This window comes from Taudactylus pleione, unplaced genomic scaffold (genome assembly GCF_031769625.1).
Source record: "Taudactylus pleione unplaced genomic scaffold, aTauple2 ptg000016l, whole genome shotgun sequence".
NCBI lineage: Eukaryota > Metazoa > Chordata > Amphibia > Anura > Myobatrachidae > Taudactylus > Taudactylus pleione.
Window position 1 is genome coordinate 28887835 of NW_028284418.1, and position 20246 is coordinate 28908080.

Sequence of the window (20246 nt, forward strand, 5' to 3'; positions counted from 1 at the left end):
TAGGCTAACTGCATTACAAGTGACCCAATATGCTGATCTGCCCATGTTGAGAATTTATTTCAAAGGAGGAGTTACATTAATATTGGCTACACTTCAACCTTAAATCATCTTCTGTGTACATCCTTCACTTCCATAATCATCAATGATCCCTCCCTCTTCACAACTTTCTTTCACAATTCAATTCTGCATTTGTTAGGTGATATTTGAAAACAGATCATCATTGAAAGTATTGTGTAAAGGGCCTCATACACCATAGCCGTAATTCCCTGTTCTGTTGTCGCTAGCCTGATCCACCATTCTGCAACCAAAATCTCCAATCCGCGGACATCGATGATTGGCGATCTGTTGGCAGATAGAGGAAATTCAACGTGCTAAAAATCCCTGGCTCATCAATTTTTACTATTTTTGGGATCGGGGAATCGAGATTTTAAAACATGTTGAATATCCTTGATCCACCGGCCCCAACGATTGGCAGAACGGGGAATTGAAGCAATCCATCGCAAATTGCCTTTAGAGGCACGTGTGTAATACTTTGTGCAATGTCAGCCATCGGGTAATTGACCTCTTTATATAATAAGTAAGACACAAGCCAATGATAAACAGGATGGTTTCAAAGAACAGTTTGATAAATTCAGTTGGTCTATATGAAATCATTAGAAAAGAATGGTTTCAATCCCAGGACATAACTGAGTGGAGACTGGAAAATTGAAGCCCCTAGTAGTATATCGAATCGCTGATTACTGCTGGTTGAAAGGTGGGATTATTTTGGAACACTAGAAATTAATGTAAAAGCCGGTCCTGCAACAAATAGAAGTGTAGTCAAGTTTAATTAAAGTCAGACAACCTAAAATGAAGCTTATGACCACAAATGAAGAGACACAGTTCCTGTTTGGTATTTGGCCAAATCAAACATGATCACAGGGACTAGGAAAGCATTAAGTCTTTTTAATGCAGGGCGATTTTACAGTTAATTATTTCATTTACGCAGCTAGTTATTTACAGTGTCTTTGATCACCCTTGGCAAAACAATGATTTACTTTACATCTAACAACTTGCTACACTCGGTTTATCTAAAAGGAAAGCAGTATCAGTTTTGGAATAGAATTGCAAAACCCAGCAGATGGCCATCAAGATTTTGAAAAATACAAAAGGGATTCTGGGTAATTGTTAGACCACACTACAGCATTAAAAAAACACAACACTAATGGTTTTTAGTATTTTAAATACAGTATATAGAGAAAGTGATCAGACTAGATACACTATTTCGTTCTTTACTGCTAGAATGGGTGGTTTGCAATTTTAGAACATCACAAAAGAAATGATTATCTAAATTCAAAGAAACGTGTTTTAAGAATAAAAATGCAATGCAAAGGAGAAATATAATACAGTGCGTAACAGTAATGGTAGGTACACACCTGAAAGATATATCTGCAGGTCGAGTGATCTGCAGATATATCTTTAGATGATGGTCGTTCATACACACTGAACAGCCATTATCTATCCGGCAGCTGCAGGTCCCGCTGACAGGGAGGCGGGTTGGGGGCAGGGCCACCCTCTTTCCCTCGGCTGCCGCTGTGTGTGTACGGGCGGTCTGCAAACCGCCCGTGCACACTTTCCAGTGGACACATATGTCCGCAGAATGACGAGGTTCACAGACATATCACCTGTACGGTCAGCAGATATATTGGCTGTTCAATTGATTGGCCAATAAATCGGCAAGTGTGTACCCAGTATAAGACACTACAGCACAGTAGCCTATGTGTAGCAAAGTAAGACAAGTCATCACATTAGAACCTGGCCACTAGGTCCAGGTTGCACTTTAGGGCTCCCCAGGTTTTAGTGCCTCAGGCCCCCAAAAGCTTAGCCAGCTCTGTGGGCGTCCCAGCCCTTCCACATTCAAATGCACGGCTATTCACAAGAGAAGGTCTTATACTAGCATTAGCATAAAGTCACAGACACAACTATGGCACAAGATACTAACGTGGTCGCAGCAACACCCAACTCAAAATCAGCCTCTATATCAGAAAATATGAACCTTCAAAACATATCTTTCATGTCCCATGTTACGGAGATTGCAGTGCGAGTGATCAGCTTCAGCAGTAGGGACTGATCATCAATCCCCCTGACACATGCTCTGCTGCGCTCTGCATATGGCGGAGGGGGGAGGTGTATGCCCATGGGGGCAACCGGGGGGGGGGGAATCTAACATCAGTAGGGATGAGGGAGGGCTAATAAAGAGTAATAGGACTCTGGAGTGGGGCTAAAATAATAAAGATCAAGTTATACTGGTCACAGGGGAGGAGGAAGAGGGACGTGGGCAAAGTAAAAAGGTATTTTTACATGGGAGTAGGGTTGGTTTAGAAAACAGGGATTTCTTTACTATTAATGGGTTAAGGGGGGTATTATTAGGATTTATGACTCCTGGGGGGGGTCTATTGCCTATAGGAAGTGGGCAGTTATTTTATAATGGGGGCCTATGGACACAGAGGGATGGGGGGGTTACAAAACACCCCCTAGTTATATATTTTTTTAAATAAAATATTTAACTATATTATTAAAAATAATTTTTAAACTTTATCAAATAATAAAAAAAATTACAATTTCTGAGCAGTTTTCTGGGAATTAAATCATCAGTTAAGTGGTTAAAGTCCTAATGGGCAGAATTCAATTAGGTGCTAGTTTGGTCCCCCAAGGTGAAATCACCGCAAATTCGCCTGTTTTTGTTCGCAAAAGGTAAAAGGTAGGGAAAATCTGTATTTTAAGGTAAAAATGCCGGGACTTGCATCAGAATCCCTTGGACCCCCCACCCAATGACTAATTAGGCATTTGCTTTCTATAATTTTTTTTTACATTTTATAAAGCTTCAAATTACCCCAAAAGCATCTTTTTGTTCTACTTTTTTTGCATTTTCCGTTAAATTCCTTTGTAATTAAACTAAATTCTACAGCTTTTTACATTTATTTAGCTACTTTTAGAAAGTGCACAAATCAGCTGTACCTTTTAAAAGCATAAAGTACTTTCCTTATGGCCGCTAACAGTCTTCTACATGATTCTGCTAACAAAGTTTTCACTTTTTTGGGATCCAGGATGGTCTCCCCACTTTTTCTTGCTATTTCCGCTGTTCACTATTTGGACAAAATTTGCACACTCTCACTGCGAGTAGTGCGAATTTGCATTTCGAATTGAATTGCGCATATCTCGGGTGCACGCATGCAGGCAAAGTGAGCGAATTATAAGGCGAAGTGTGAGAGTTTTTCGCCTTTTGAAAACTCTCACCTAATTGAATTCCCCTGAATGTGTGCAAAGTATAAAAAACCTCAGTGCAGGGAAACTTCCTACAGTAATCACATATCTCATCTCCTCCCAGTCCTCAAACCCCCGGCGTCCCTTTGCCACTTTCAACTCCCTCTATGCTGATGATACTCAAATCAACCTTTCCACCCCTGAACTCTCCCCCTCGCTCCTCACTCATATTTCCAACTCTCTCTGTTATCTATTCATGGATGTCCCAGCACTTCCTTAAACTTAACATGTCTAAGACTGAGCTGATCATCTTCCCACCTTCTTCCATTACCTCACTTCCCACAATTTCATTATCTATTGATTGCACAACTATCTCCTCTAGCCCCAAAGTGTGCTGTCTTGGAGTTATCCTAGACTCCTCCCTCTCCTTTAAAAAACACATTCAGCACCTCTCGCACTCCTGCCGTTTCCATCTCAAAAATATTTCCAGGATTAGACAATCCTGGATGCTACTAAAACCCTCATCCACTCGCTGGTCATCTTCAGATTGGACTACTGTAACCTTCTCCTAGCTGGCCTCCCAGTCTCCCACCTCTCTCCACTACAATCGGTCTTCAATGCTGCTGCTCAGCTCATCTTCCTCTCCAGACATTCTACATCTGCTTCCCCTCTCCTTCAAGCCCTACACTGGCTCCCCTTCTCCTTCAGATGCCAATTCAGGGTTCTTACACTTGCCTACAAAGCACTAACCCAATCCTTTCCCACTTACATCTGTGACTTCATCTCCCTTCACACTGTCGCCATCTACTTCCCTCAACAAATGCATGAAGCCTCTCTTGCCAACTGATTACTTCCTCCCACTCCTGCCTACAAGATTTTGCCCGCGCCGCTCCCTACCTTTGGAACTCTCCCTCTCCCTATCAGACTCTCGACCTCTCTACAAATCTTCAAACAGGCTCTCAAGACCCACAACTTCATTAAGGCCTTCTAGCTCTCATCCTAACCCACTTCATGCTCTTTCCTCCCTATCTACCCCATCTGTGTCACGCCTGTCTGCCCCTCCCCTTTAGAATGTAAACCCTCACGAGCAGGGACCTCTTCCCTCATGTGCTTCTCATTACACTTTCGTCTACTCCTTACTCCCCACAAGGTCACCTAACACTTGACTGCTAGCTCCCTCCTGCTTATTGTGTGTTTTAATCGCTATTGCAGCAATGTACGGTATATAAACTATGTCCTTGTCCTGCACTGTAATGTACTGTAAGTTACTTGTTTCTTGTTCACTTATTAGTTTATGTACTCTGAAGGTGCTGCGGAACACTTGTGGTGCCATATAAATAACGGATGACAATAATAATAATATCTTACTGAAATAGGCCAATTAAAACCATAAAACATAATAGTATACAAACAAATGTGTGGGAATTTACTATCTGTTTATTGAATGGGTTATCATGTCTTTGTGTGGAATAAAAGGAAAGATTTTTGGGGGAACAAAATATAATTTAATTGTGGCCCCCCTAAGTAGCCCCATAACGTGACAGAGATCAATAAGCCTGAGTGGTCTTTGCTTTTGTCGATTTGGCCTCTGTACTCAGACATCACTGCTCTCTCCCAGTCTCCTCACTCAGAGACACAACACTCGCACATTGCTACCATGCAGCAGGTTGGGTATGAAATACCAACGGCTTAAAACCTTGGAAACCCGACACATCATAATCCCGATGCTGGCTGGTAAGTATATTTAACCCTCCTGGGGGGATGCCTAACCCTAAGTCCCCCCGGGGGTGCCTAAACCTCCCCCCCACCCCGCAGCTAACAAGTCGCGATGCCCGGCTAACCTACGTTCGGTATGCCAGGCGTCGGGATTTCGGCTTGGGGCTAATGATAGGTGTCGGTATTTATCTCGACCGCCGGCATCCTGACTACATCCCCCATGCAGCTTAGGGAACACCTGCAGCTAATAGTGCATCACTGTACCAACAAGTTATTCAACCAGCACTGGAAAAGGAGAACGGTAGCCTTTGTGCTGCCTGGAGATGCAGTTTGAGATAAGTTTAAGAGCTTATTGCTACTGCGCACTGAGTGTTGCTCTAGGACTAAAGAGACCTTCATGCAACGCAAAGCTGACTGCTTTCCTAACTTTATTAAGCTGGACAAATCAATGAAAGGCAGTCTAATAATTAACCTGTTGTTCATCCCTGCATCAGAGCCGGATTAAGACCCCATGGGGCCCTAGGCAAGATTCTAATTTGGGGCCCCTCCCCTCCAATTCATCTCTGCAAAAATTATTTTTCCAGATAAATTAAATAACCCCATCCCACTCCTAATTTAAACTCCAGTAAAGTGCAGACATGTGCTGGGTAATGATGCAGCACGGTCAGGTCATATTATAGTGCACGCTGTAGTCCATGACCAGGGTCGTCCACCTAGTGGCAAACGCAGGATTTCTAGAGGGGGGTTTCCAAATGCTTGATTTTTTAGAGTGAGTGTGGCCAGTCCATGAAGAGGGCAGAATTAGTACTTAACCAGCTTTAATACATGTCATACAAAGTGTACTGTGTGCAGTTCGGTCTCCAGGGGTGGGACATATATGTACATACTGGTCTCTAGCAGTGCACCCCTAACAATGCATGTTTTCCAGATCTCCTAGATGGTGCACAGGTATATTTTTTTACTGGCTGACATATGTTAAAAGATCCATAGGTGGTGCTAACTATTTCATTCGTGATACTGAGAAGAACAAGCAGCACTAGTAAAATTCTATTATATTACTACTTTTATTGTGGTCATGGTGTGGGCTGGGGAGGGGGGGTTCCAGGCAATTGGAACCCCCCCTGTGTTTGCCAATGCCACCTATATACCCTCCACACTCCCTTCTCTGCAGCAATCAGCATCACACAAGCAGCTTTAGACCAAACACAGTGGGCTCAATCCTGTTAGGTGCAAGTTTACAAATGAGAGTTTGTTTAATGAAACTTGCAGACCGCATGAATGAGCAACCGAGAAATGCAAGATCCAATTAGAAATGCCAATTTGTGATACTCGCGGTGGGGGTGTGTGACTTCTCTACAAAATGCAACCTGAGAGAAGTGCATGAAAAAGTGGGAAAACCATCCTGGACACCAAAAAGGTGACAACTGAAATAGCCGAACCGGGGGGTTTTAAGATAGGAGGGGGCCCGTGTGCAGCCGTGGGCCCATCCTCTCTGTCTGTGGCTCAGCGTGGCACTGAGTGCTGCATGTGTGGGTCTCCGGGAAAATGGTGGCCGCACCTACTTTCCCGGGGACATCTTTTCTGCGCATACGCAGATCACAGGGAAAATGGCCGCCGCCATTTTCCCAGTGAGCATTTGCTGCTCTGCAGGAAAATCTTCGGGAATCGGCGGAGATGTAAGTATGATTACATGTGGGTGCAGGGTGTGCGGTGTGGGCCCCCCTGGACCCAGGGGCCCATGTGCACTGCACACCTTGCCCCCATTATAAAGAAGCCTATGAGTAGGATCATATAGAAGGCTGATAGTGGCCATAAGGATAGTACTGGAGGTTTTTAAAAGGTGTCAAATGGCTGATTTGTGCACTATTTATTAGTGGTTGAAAAACTATAGGAATAGGAAGCAAGTGGCTTTCAGCAAATTAAAATCTTTTCATCATTTTGGACGTCAGAAAAATGTCTGTATAGTAACTTTTACCTCTCATCTGCAAGTTCAAAAACCCCTCAATAATCAATACAACACCCCCGCATACTCTTTCACACATCATTTACGCCATCACATACCTGAACCACATCATTTACACCTCCACATACCTGTGCCACATCATTTACACCTCTACGTACCTGTCCCACATCATTTACACCTCCACATACCAGTCCCACATCATTTACACCTCCACATACCTGAACCACATCATTTACACCTCCACATACCTGAACCACATCATTTACACCTCCACATACCTGTCCCACATCATTTACATCTCCACATACCTGTCCCACATCATTTACATCTCCACATACCTGTCCCACATCATTTACATCTCCACATACCTGTCCCACATCATTTACATCTCCACATACCAGTCCCACATCATTTACACCTCCACATACCTGTCTCACATAAATTACACCTCCACATACCTGTCCCACATCATTTACACCTCCACATACCAGTCCCACACCAGTTACACCTCCACATACCTGCCCCACATCATTTACATCTCCACATACCTGTCCCACATCATTTACATCTCCACATACCTATCCCACATCATTTACATCTCCACATACCTGTCCCACATAATTTACACCATCACATACCTGTCCCACATCATTTACACCTCCACATACCTGTCCAACATAATTTACATCTCCACATACCTGTCCCACATAGATTACACCATCACATACCTGTCCCACATCATTTGCATCTCCACATACCTGTCCCACATTATTTACATATCCACATACCTGTCCCACATAATTTACACCTCCACATACCTGTCCCACATCATTTACACTTCCACATACTGGTCCCACATCATTTAAGCTTTCACATACCTGTCCCACATTATTTACATATCCACATACCTGTCCCACATAATTTACACCTCCACATACCTGTCCCACATCATTTACACCTCCACATACTTGACTCACATCATATACATCTCCACATACCTGTCCCACATCATTTATACCATCACATACCGGTCCCACATCATTTATTTATTTAATTTATTTATTAGCAGTTTCTTATATAGCGCAGCATATTCCGTTGCGTTTTACAATTGGAAACATTTATAGAACAAAACAGGGTAATAACAGACAGACATAGAGGTAAGAGGCCCTGCTTGCAAGCTTACAATCTATAGGGAAATAGGCATTGATACACAAGGATAGGTGCTATATATTGTAATTTGGTTCGGCCAGAATGCAGAGTTTCTTGGTGGGCTGCATGATCCAGTCACACAGGAATGTCAGCCAAATGTCAGGAGTATGTGAAAGAAAGACAATATGTGAGGTTATGTGTGGACTGTGAGAGGGGATGTAATAAGACATGGAAGCTATGAAGGTTATGTGATCGGTTCTGGAAACTGATAAGCTTGTCTGAAGAGGTGAGTTTTCGGGGAACTCTTGAAGGATTGAAGACTAGAAGTAAGTCTTATTGTGCATGGTAAGGCATTCCATAGAGTGGGTGCAGCCCGAAGAAAGTCCTGTAACCGTAAATGGGAGCAGGTAATGCGAGGGGATGAGAGACGCAGATCTTGTGCTGAGCGGAGGGGTCGGGTTGGGAGATAATTTGAGAGGAATGAAGAGATGTATGTTGGTGTAATTTAAATCATTTACACCTCCATTTACAACATCATTCAAACCTCCACATACCTGTCCCACATCATTTACATCTCCACATACCTGTCCCACATTATTTACACCTCCACATACCTGTCCCACATCATTTACATCTCCTATGGCCCTAGGTTATGAGAAAGAGCCCTGGTAGCAGGACTGGTAATATCCAGGAGCAGGTCTGCATGAAGTTTTGCAGACCCAACTCTGGTGGGGAGACCACGGCAACTGGCCTGGGGCTGGTTTGAATCATGAGGGGGACCCGCATACTTAGGATAGCCCTCTATGATTTAACAGGCTGGCAAAGCCCATTGCTGGTTATCTTGAAAGCGACAGTGCTGATTATTCTTTTTGTAACATGCACACCTAAAAATTTGTCTCAAGGGCCCAGTGGGGTTGGATGTCTGGGACTTGCTTTACGAATTATATACACAAGATTAAAATAGAATAGAAATCTAAATTACAAGATGACAACAGGAACATTAGAAAACTTGTCAACCTGAAATTCCTCATCTACAAGGGAATAGAGATGGGAACACACCAGATGATGTGTGTATACAGCTATGGCAGATGCGTCGGCATGATATATCGGGTGGTCAGTACACACTGCACGTTTAGGTGTATGATTGTCCAAAATATCATTCCTCCACGTGAATCCAGAAGCATGGTGTCACCTGCTGGATCTGAAGATGTGATGAACGATGAAGGGGAGTGCGCAATAGTATGTACACACTGGACAATGTGGATGATTTATTTTTCCGATTCGCCTCAAAACAACAAATTGTCCAATATATTGTCTAGTGTTTACCCACCTTAACGAATGTTGCGCGGGTGATGTTATCATGTCACATCATGAATATGTTGCCAGCTGAGCCACTGGTAAAGTGCTAGCTCGGAAGAGGTCGGCCATGACAACTTGGGGCAGAATCTGCACCTCTAAAGCTGGGTACACACCATACAATGGAGCGACCCAGCAATGGTGTGATGCGATGTAACGATACATCATGTGCACCGTACACACTGCATGAGCCGGTGTATGGTGACGCAATGTGACATTACATGCTGCATGTTACAGCTCCGAATCGTTCATTGAATCATACCATTATGCTGTGCAGAACAGCAGATGGGATGATGCAATAAACGACCGCTGTGAACGATGGATCGGGCGTACATACTATATGATGTGTATGATATATTGTTCTGATCCGTGTCGGAACTATATATCGTACAATACATTGTATAGTGTGTACCCAGCTTAAGGCAGCGCGGGCCCCAGGACAGCCCTGGTGTTTTAAAACCACCTCTCCTCTCAATGCCCCTATTTATCCAAATCATTATAGAGCCAGAAACTTTTCTGTAATAAAGTAGTTAGACAACCGTCTACTTTTGTGCTGAAAATCGTTAATTTGGTGGAAAAGCTTCCAACTGTCCACCTACATTGGAACAAGAATTGGCTGGTTGGGTTTGTTAAACCAAACATGTTTGATTCAACCAACAAGTTGGTACAATCGTCTTCTGTCTTTTTTTTTCCAGCATTTTCAAACCAACGGACAATTATCATTCAGAACCATTCAGCTTAAGATAGATATACAACCAAAATCAGTATTGTAAATCCCAGCTGTATTGACGGTAAAATTATAAAGTATACATTTTGTCTATTAATAAATACACTATGCAAGAAGCAACAGAGTTACTGTTTGTGACTGAGAAAATTAAAACTCAATTTTAAATGGCATAAGTGCCTCCTTCTTGCAATCAGCACATCTATTAAATTTGCATATTGTGTATAACATTTGTGGACCTTTGCTGGTCTGACAGCAGTGTTCTAAACAGAGGTTATATTGTCACATTCAATAGCAACATATAATGGAAATGCTTATGTATGGTATGACTAGCTGATGTGCCTGGTTTCACCTGGGTAGACCTTAGATATTTACTATTTCCATTTCCTTCATGCCAATTTTACTTAACCTATATGCTTAGTTCTTTTTTTTGTCTTGGGGTAAAGCATGCTAGTGTCCATTTAAATAAATGTTGTCATTTACATTTTTTTTTACTATGAAAGAATTGAAGATTGGTTATAAGATTTATGTAAACATTTTTTTTTCTCTACCTAAGGATTGAACACTGTGGCCTCAATGCCGTTCCTGTGGAGGGCTTTTACTTGTAGCCTGGTGTCATTGAAGAGTTTGGGTGGGTTGAGGTTCTGCAGCAACATCACTTGAACCCCCACTTTGAGGAGGAGCTCAAGGGCTTGGAGGCCAAGAGGACTGTGGGTGGTGAGGAACTCCACGGGATAGTGGACCGCATCATCCAATTGCATTACTGAGTCCACAGATCTGTACTCCATTTCTGCCCCTTCAAATGATGAGGTAGAGTGTCATTAATGATGGTAGCCGTGTCATTCTTCAGGGTCAGAAAGCCAGTACATGGACTTTTTTGGGGATATCGGCAATATAAGGCTATTGTTATTTGTATAAGACCCCCACAATACAAAGGTCTTCTGCCTATAACAGCTGACCATTTTTCCCTTACAGTAGAGTACACTCACCAGTACTTCGGATACCACCGGGTCTTAAAACTCAGGACACTAGGGGGTAAACTTACTAAAGTGAGAGTTTTTAGAAGTGGAGATCCAATCAGATTCTAGCTATTATCTTTTATAAGGTGCTAGTTAAATGTTAAGTAGAATTTGATTGGTTGCTATGGGCAACATCTCGACTTCTAAAAACTCTCACCTTAGTAAAATTTCCCCTAGGAACTTATACAATCCTCTGGTGATCGTAAACAAGGCAATATATAGACAAAATAGGTAATAGATGCTGAAAGCCCCTACAAGATAACTACAGAGCAGTGCTGGTAATATATTGTGAGCAGATAATAAAACAGAAGAGATGGATAATCACTGAATAATATAATATAATAATATAGGTAATGTGCAATGATAACAGCAGAGTTGATAAACCCTTAGGAACAGATATAAATGCTTGGACCCGTGTCAGTAATGAGCCATGATGGCCACTTATAATACAGTAGGTATAGCCTGGCTGTGAAGTCAGCAAAGGCTTTCACTACTGTACCTAGGCCTGCAAGGATGGTCACCTTTACCTCAGACTCTGGATACTTTCTGTCCCCTATTTTGAGTAGGAGTTCTGAGAATTGTCCAGCAGAGGCATTGCCACTCAAATGGACCTTCATGCTCTTCCTGAAAGAGAGTTTTCAGTTGAGGGGCCACAGATACGATGAACACATGCCTTAACTTCATCAGCTTGAATTCCCCTCTGTACTACTGGCAGAGTCTGCCGGAAGTCTCCAGCTGGCAGCATGGTGACACCCTCCATCACTCCATTGTTGCCCCTGATGTCTTTGAGGTTCTGCTCAGTGCTTCAAAACCCCCTTTGTGAGTCCTTAGCAGTAGTGGCTCCCAGTGGCGGATCCAAGGGGGGGCGATCAGGGTGGTAGCCCCCCGTACCACACAACTGCAAAATATATATTTTTCCTCCATAAGGGGGCATGGCCATGCCTCCCACAATTAGGCCACGCCCACTTGACCCAGCCTCCTCTCTACAGGGACACATGCTATATGTCAAGTGCACAGGAAGAGGAAGAGCCTGAGGAGCAGGCACTGCACAATAAACCTGCTGCCATAGCTGGAGTTGCAGGACGCTGAACTAAAGAAAAAGGAGTAGTCTGGCTGCAGAAATGAAGGTAAGTTTGGGGGGGCTGGGGAGTGGGTTGGTTGTTGAGGTTACTCAGGGGGCTATAGGCTGGAATGACAGGGGGGCTGGAGGGGACACAGGGCTGGAGGCTGAAATGACAGGGGGCTGGAAGGGACACAGAGGGCTGAAGGCTGGAATAATGAGGGGCTGGAGGGGACAGGAGGCTGGAATGACAGGTGGTGGAGGGGTTTTAGAGGGCTGCAGGGTGGAATGATGAGGGGCTGGAGGGGACACAGGGGTCTATAGGCTGGAATGACAAGGTTTTGGAGGGTGGAATGATGGGGGGCTGGAGGGTACACATAGGACAGGAGGCTGGAAGGGCAGGTGGCTGGAGGGCACACAGAGGGCTGAAGACTGGAGAATGATGAGGGGCTGGAGGGGACACATGGGGTAAAAGCTGGAATGACAAGGGGCTGGGGCTGGAAGGGACACAGAGGGCTGGAAGCTGGAATAATGAGGGGCTGGAGGAGACATGGGACTGAAGGCTGGAATGAGAAGAGGTTGGAGGCTGGAATGATGGGGAGCTGGAGGGTACACAGGGGACTGGAGGCTGAAATTATGGGGTTGGAGGGGACACATTGGGCTGAAGGCTGGAATGATGAGGGGCTGGAGGAGGCACAGGAGGCTGAAGGCTGGAATAACAAGGGGTTGGAGCCCAGAATGATGGGGGGCTGCAGGGTACACAGAGGACTGGAGGCTGGAATGACAGGTGGCTGGAGGGGACACAGAGGGCTGAAGGCTGGAGAATGATGAGGGGCTGGAGGGGACACAGGGGGCTAAAAGCTGGAATGACAAGGGGTTGGAAGCTGAAATGATGGGGGGGCTGGAGGGTGAAATGACAGGGCTAGAGGGGACACAGAGGACTGGAAGCTGGAATAATGAGGGCTGGAGGGGACAAGGGACTGAAGGCTGGAATGAGAAGGGGTTGGAGGCTGGATTGATGGGGAGCTGGAGGGTACACAGAAGACTGGAGGCTGAAATGATGGGGTTGGAGGGGACACAGGGCTGAAGGCTGGAATGATGAAGGGCTGGAGGAGGCACAGGAGGCTGAAGGCTGGAATAACAAGGGGTTGGAGGCTGGAATGATGGGGGGCTGGAGGGTACACAGAGGACTGGAGGCTGAAATGACGGGGCTGGAGGGGACACAGAGGGCTGGAAGCTGTAATAACAGGGGGCTGGAGGCTGGAGGGGATACAGGGGGCACATTTCTGGTTGAACTTCTGTTGTATGATGATGACGTTGGTTTTATTCCTACACAAACAGGCATCTTCCAGATCATGTGATCTTCAATGTGAATAGTGACTACTGATTGAGGACATTGGCTCTCATTCAGACCCGGACGCAAGTGGCCGTTCGTACGTTCGGCGTACGTAAAAAAATATGTAAATTCAAGAACTCGCTCGTATTTTCGAACGCAGACAAACATCCTCCCCAAACTCAACCGACCCCTCCTCTAACTAACGAGCGTGCCAAATAGCGAGCGTACATCCCCGAAATGGCTTGAAGGGAACGCACGCACAAGTACAAACCGGAAGTGGGACTGTCAGATTTCGATTAACTGCTCGTTTATTCTGCCTACCTCCCTCAATCGTATCATGCCAATCAATATATCAATTAGCTTAATTGTTTTTTTTTTTTTTTAACACAATGCAATAAACTTTAATCTTGTCCGTGTTTGTGTTTACCCGCAGAATACGTACGGCTTAAACATTCGCTTTTATTTGTCAAAATACATGTTAGCCCCAATTAAACAATTGTTTTATTTGTTTTTATCCCCGCATATTTCCCGGGGTTCATTTCTTTATTTAAATTTGCTTATGCATGTCACTGCATCAAGCCTATCATAACTCTCAAGAGATTTCTGGCCCTGTCGAACACATGACTCATACACTAACCAATAGAATTGGTCCTGTTAATTACCCAAATACATTAGCCAATCAAAATTATTTTTGGGTCTTTATTAAAAATGATTTTTAACAAATACATCATTGCCATCATGAGAGCCTCGGCATTCACCAGGCGCGAGCTGCTGGTGCTAACCGAGGTGATGGATAGGCGGATCACCAGCCAGCCTCCACCCATCACAAATCGCGAGAAGCGTTCCGCATATGCGGAGGTACGTGGCCGCCTGCGCTCCTTCGGCTCACGCCGCCAGATCGGCCAGCTGGAGCGCAGGTGGTCGGACCTGCAACGGTGGACGCCCCGCTTGCTGGCATGGTTTCGCATGCAGATCGCTGAAAGTAAGTTTTAGGGACTGTGGTTTTCATGTTTATCTTTGTGGCCCTAACTGCGTGTGCATGTTTTCATGTATGTCCTATTTATTCATTGTACTCATCTCTGCATGGCCATGTTTTCATGTATGTCCTATTTATTCATTGTACTCATCTCTGCATGGCCATGTTTTCATGTATGTCCTATTTATTCATTGTACTCATATCTGCATGGCCATGTTTTCATGTATGTCCTATTTACTCATTGTACTCATATCTGCATGACCATGTTTTCATGTATGTCCTATTTATTCATTGTACTCATATCTGCATGGCCATGTTTTCATGTATGTCATATTTATTCATTGTACTCATATCTGCATGGCCATGTTTTCATGTATGTCCTATTTATTCATTGTACTCATATCTGCATGGCATGTTTTCATGTATGTCCTATTTATTCATTGTACTCATATCTGCATGGCCATGTTTTCATGTATGTCCTATTTATTCATTGTACTCATATCTGCATGGCCATATTTTCATGTATGTCCTATTTATTCATTGAACTCATATGTGCATGGCCATGTTTTCCGATTTGTGTTGTCATAAAATAGTGTTTTTCTCGGATTTAGGTTGAAACTAACCACAATTTGTTTCACATCTTTTAGGGGCACAGTGAAGACTACGGCGTCATCGTCATCCAAGACGGCGCTCTCGCCCACTCTCCCCAACCCCAAGCCAACCCTCCACAACCCCAAATTCCCCTATTTCCTCCTCCTCCCCAGCCTGCCAAGACCCTGTGGCGGATATTTCGGGGCTCCTTCCCCTCCATCCCAATTCCCCATCTCCTCCAACCACCCCTCTTCGAACTACCCCCTCCCCGGAATCAGAAATCACCCCGCCATGATCTTTGGGGAATGGAGGCACCTCCGAGGAGGACGAGGGAGTGCCTTCTGGAGCTGCCATTTTTTCAAACGGTATGTTTTTTATTTTGTTTTTTTTGCGCCACAAACTGTTTGTATGTAATCATGTGTCGTTCCCTTTTTTTGTGTTTTTTGGTAGACTTTTTGGGAATTTTCGGGTTGTCTTTACCTGTTACTGCTGATTTCACCATACACATATCACACCTGTCAGAATCTGTTTTTTGGACTTGTATTTTTGGGCTAGACCATTTTGGGGGGCTGGGTTTTATCGGTGTAATTATGCTTTGTACCCCAATATTTTCATTTTTGGTTTGCTTGTTTTGGCTTGTTTTTTAATGTGGTTTCATTATTGATGTATTAATCCCTACACTTTTCTAACCCACAGAGGAACAGAGGCGTAGGGCTGAATTAACCGGCTGTGTGGGCCGTATGCGGGAACACATCATCGGTCTGCTGGTGGTCCTTGACCATATGTCGGTCCTCCTTAGGAACTAGTTTTTTGTTTTATTTTTTCAAAATGTAATTAAATTAATATTTTCAACTTAACGTTCTGTCTCATTCCTTGTTTCAAAATCAGAGATTGTTTACACTGACATAAGTAGACTCTTCCAGCAAGGATTTGCAATTATTGTCACTAAGATTGTGTGTTGTATTTTTAAGGAAAACACCTAACAGTAACAATCTCATTTCCCTTTTTTGGTGTTGTCAAAATTATATATTACTACATTTTACAGGTTCCTATTTGGGGGGCAAGCTGCTTAGGCCGATATTACGAAGCCAACTGATTGTACAGGATTCCTTTGGGTGTTGGTTTGGACCCAGAAAACATATTACATTTTAGCTCAACTTGCGTCATTACTGGATTACCCCTTAGGCAAATGTAACGTATGTGAACCTGGTTACACTTGCTTGTAACGTGCAAAAAAAGGAACAAAATTACACTCTCAAGACATTTATTCACAACATAACTAAAAAAACAAAGTGGTCACTCACAAACAAAACACACAGTGATAATCATAAATACAACACATACCAAAAACTATAAAAAAACACACAACAAATCAAGAACTGGTTGACGAAGGACCATGCCAACATGATTCCACAAATGTGGCGTTGCAATATGGGTTCCATAATATATTCCCAAAGTTTCCACATGAAGATTTTTTAAGGGTAGCAGGAAGTAGTCATCGTTGGAGTGCCAAAGATTATGCAAACAAACAGAAGATGGAGAAAAAAAAAACAATTAATTAGATGTTCTCAAACAAACCGTACCACATTGGGTATAAACACTGTTGTTTTGACAATAATTACCTAAAATATCTGGCCACCACATCATCGCGTATGGCCCCCCCACATACTGACCTCCGACCAACCTCGGGGGGGCCATCCTCAGGTAAGGCATCCTCTGGCTGCATTGGGACACCACTCCTTATGGCGATGTTGTGAAATATCCCACACAGGACCACAATTTTCGAAACCATATCCGGCAAATACATGCGCTCGCCACCAGAGCGGTGGAGGCATCTGAATCGGCCTTTTAAAAGCATCACCAGCTTGTAGGTTGTTTAATTTGTGCCATATCCCTGATTGCCGGATGACGAATGAGTCATGTGCACTTCCTGGTAATTTTGCATTCAGGGACAGGATCTGGAGGGAGGCATCACATACCACCATTACAATCAGGGAGTGATAGTGTTTCCGGTTGCGAAATATGGCCTCCAGCCGTGCTGGAGGCTGAAGTGGTATGTGAGTACCATCCACAACCCCTATGATGTGTGGGAAGCCAGCTATTTGGTAAAAATTGGCCTTGGCCACACTAAGGGCACCCATATCCAAAGGCATTTGAATAAAATGATGGAGGTGCTTGAAAAGTGCCTCCATCACTGCCCTCAGGATCCGTGAAAAGGAGGATTGGGAGATGCCCGCCACTATTCCCACCGTTGTTTGAAACGATCCTGAGGCACAGAAATGTAACACCGCCATAAATTGCGTAAGTGGTGGTATTGCTGTAGGACTGTCAATTTGCCACTCAAGATCACTCTCTATTAATGAGAGAGTGTCTATGATGATTTTGGGAGGAAGACGGTAGCATCTTAAAACCTCATCATCGGGCATTCCAAAAAGGGTGACACGTATTTGAAATATCTGGGGTCTTGCACGCCTACGATGCCTACGCCTGGGACGAGATTGAGGTTGGTCGGCTTCCGGGAGCATGGCCAGAACAATCCGACCCAGATCAACCTGAAATGGCAAGATTTGAATGTAAGGCTTTTTAACCCCCCCCCAAAAAAGAAATTAACTTAGCTTGATGATACCATCCATTGATGCTTACATGCCGAGGTATTGTCATGATACGTGCAAACTGTAAATAATCACAATATAAAAATACATCAATTTATGCTGGGCATTTCTGTTTCAAAATTTTGTGCAAGACAAAACATAAAAGGGGAGAAACACACATTTGCCCAAAGAGCAAAACGACATTGCGCACACTAGGTCAAATTGGGGCCAAATGTAAGCAACAAATGCTAAAGGGAAAACACAATCAGTTTAACGGGATGAATAAGCATTTAAAAATGCGCTAATTAGTTCGCAAATACAAGTCACAATAGAAACAGATAAAAATGCACTAATTAGTTCGCAAATACAAGTCACAATAGAAACAGATAAAAATGCGCTAATTAGTTCGCAAATACAAGTTAAAAAATACGCAGCTAGAAAAACAACATTTTAGAAACATTTCTGAATAAGAAAAACAAAGATTACAAGTGTAAGGTCCAACAAAGTTGCGTAAAGACAAACATGAACATTTACTAACCAAGTGAAAAAATTAACTTACCAAGAGATAATATATAAGATTCCGGATCAAAAGGTCTTTGGGGCAGAGCCCCCAAAAAACCTAACAGAGATGAAATTACGCAAAAAAAAGTTAGAAAAATCAGAAAAAGAAGGAGACACAAATTGAACAAAAGTTAGACTGCCAAAAACTTACCAAATAAAGAAACGCCAAAAAGAAAACCAACAGAAAAAATGCGAACGGAAAAACAAAAAGCAAATATAGCAAACAAAAACTACTCCCACCAACGCCAACTCCAAAACCCGCCAACAATCAACTCCGACCAACGTAACCTCCAACAATCCAAAAACGCCACCTCGACTCGAGACGCCCCAAGCCATAAATAGTGTTTAGTTTCCCGCACAAATTAAGGAGGGTTCATAGGAACGCACAATCAATGATGCGGCCGAAAAATAAGGACGCATGTATAAATACGTCACGAGCCAAACCAAAAATTCTGGTGTATTTCTTGTTTTGAGCTAAGACATGGCTACAGACCAGGGAAACAATGGGCAACAGTCTGGCGGTAAGTATTTCAGGCATTTGTAAACAATGATTAATTTGAAACATAATATAGTGCAAGTTGTGAAGTTTACAATTCTCAACATTTAAAAAAATAGGTGAGGAGGATGACATGGAAGAGGCTGCTGGGCCCAGTATTCCGGCCAAAGCTGGCAAAAAGAAAAGGCAGCCACAATTCACAAGAAAGGAGATGGAGGTTTTGGTTCAGAAGTGTGTGGACATCCTGCAACAGGCAGACAGGAATATGAGTGCAAGCCAGAAGTGGAGAATGTGGGAGGAGGTAGCCGTTGCGGTCAATCGGGTGGGTGATTTTGTCCGTCTAGCCCGGGATGTCAAACGGCGGTAAGTTAAAACTTGACCACCCACAAAAACTGGGGGAAAGAATGCATTAATAATGGCTACTTTTTCACCCACAGATGGCAAGACTTCAAATATCGGCTGAAACAAAAAATGGCTGACAGGGCTAGGCATGCATCGAAAATTGAGGCCAAAATAAACCCCCACAAATGTACGCAAATTGATTGTGTAATCCTGACATTAGCAGCTATGATTTCCACCTGCGTACGGTTTTGTGCTAACCCAAAAAACTGATTTCCAAACACATACCAAGCCGGTTTTCAATGCAACACTAATTAATTTTCTGACAAGCCGTGATTAATCGATGCTACATCGTGGAGTGCCGGGACGGAGGAGAAGGCCATCGCCAATGTGGTCGAGTAATCCAGACCCTAAGCTGTGCGAGCATTTTGAAGGGAAAGAGGATCATCCAGTGACGTATGAGTTGGTACGAACACATTTGACGTTCGCATTTGATAATGTATGTACGCCCCAAAAACGCCTCGCCACGCCTGCGTTTTTCCATCTCCACCCCCGTCAACACCCAAAAACGCCCTGTTCTGTCAATCACATTTGACATGTCACTTCCTGTACGCTATTTTACGAACGAGACAAAAAAAACTCGCAATCTGCCGTACGCACATGCGCAGTGTAACACCGACGCATGCGCGGTTAGTCAACATCGGAAAGCAACGAGCGTACTGCTGTTAACGAATGGCTCTGAATCAGGGCCATTGTCTGCACACAGAGGATCAATTTCTTCAGAGGTTCCCCATTGCAGAGAAACCACTATATAGGTAAGGTGAATTTTTATTCAGTACACACAAAACAGTATCGAGTTTTTTTTTGTCATTTTAAGTGGGGCACCAAAAGGAATTTTCACCCTGGGCTCTAATTGGGCTAAAACCGTCCCTGATATGACACACAAGGTCCCCCTCCTACAGGTGACTAAAACTGGATTAATGAGAAGTCTGAGAACCCAGGCGACACGTACCTCACTCCCAGGGCCCCCATTGGGATCCATGATGATGGACGGATTGTCGATGTGGTGGCAAGCACATCCTTGCCACCATTGCACATACACACACACCGCCCCCCCTAAAGCAAC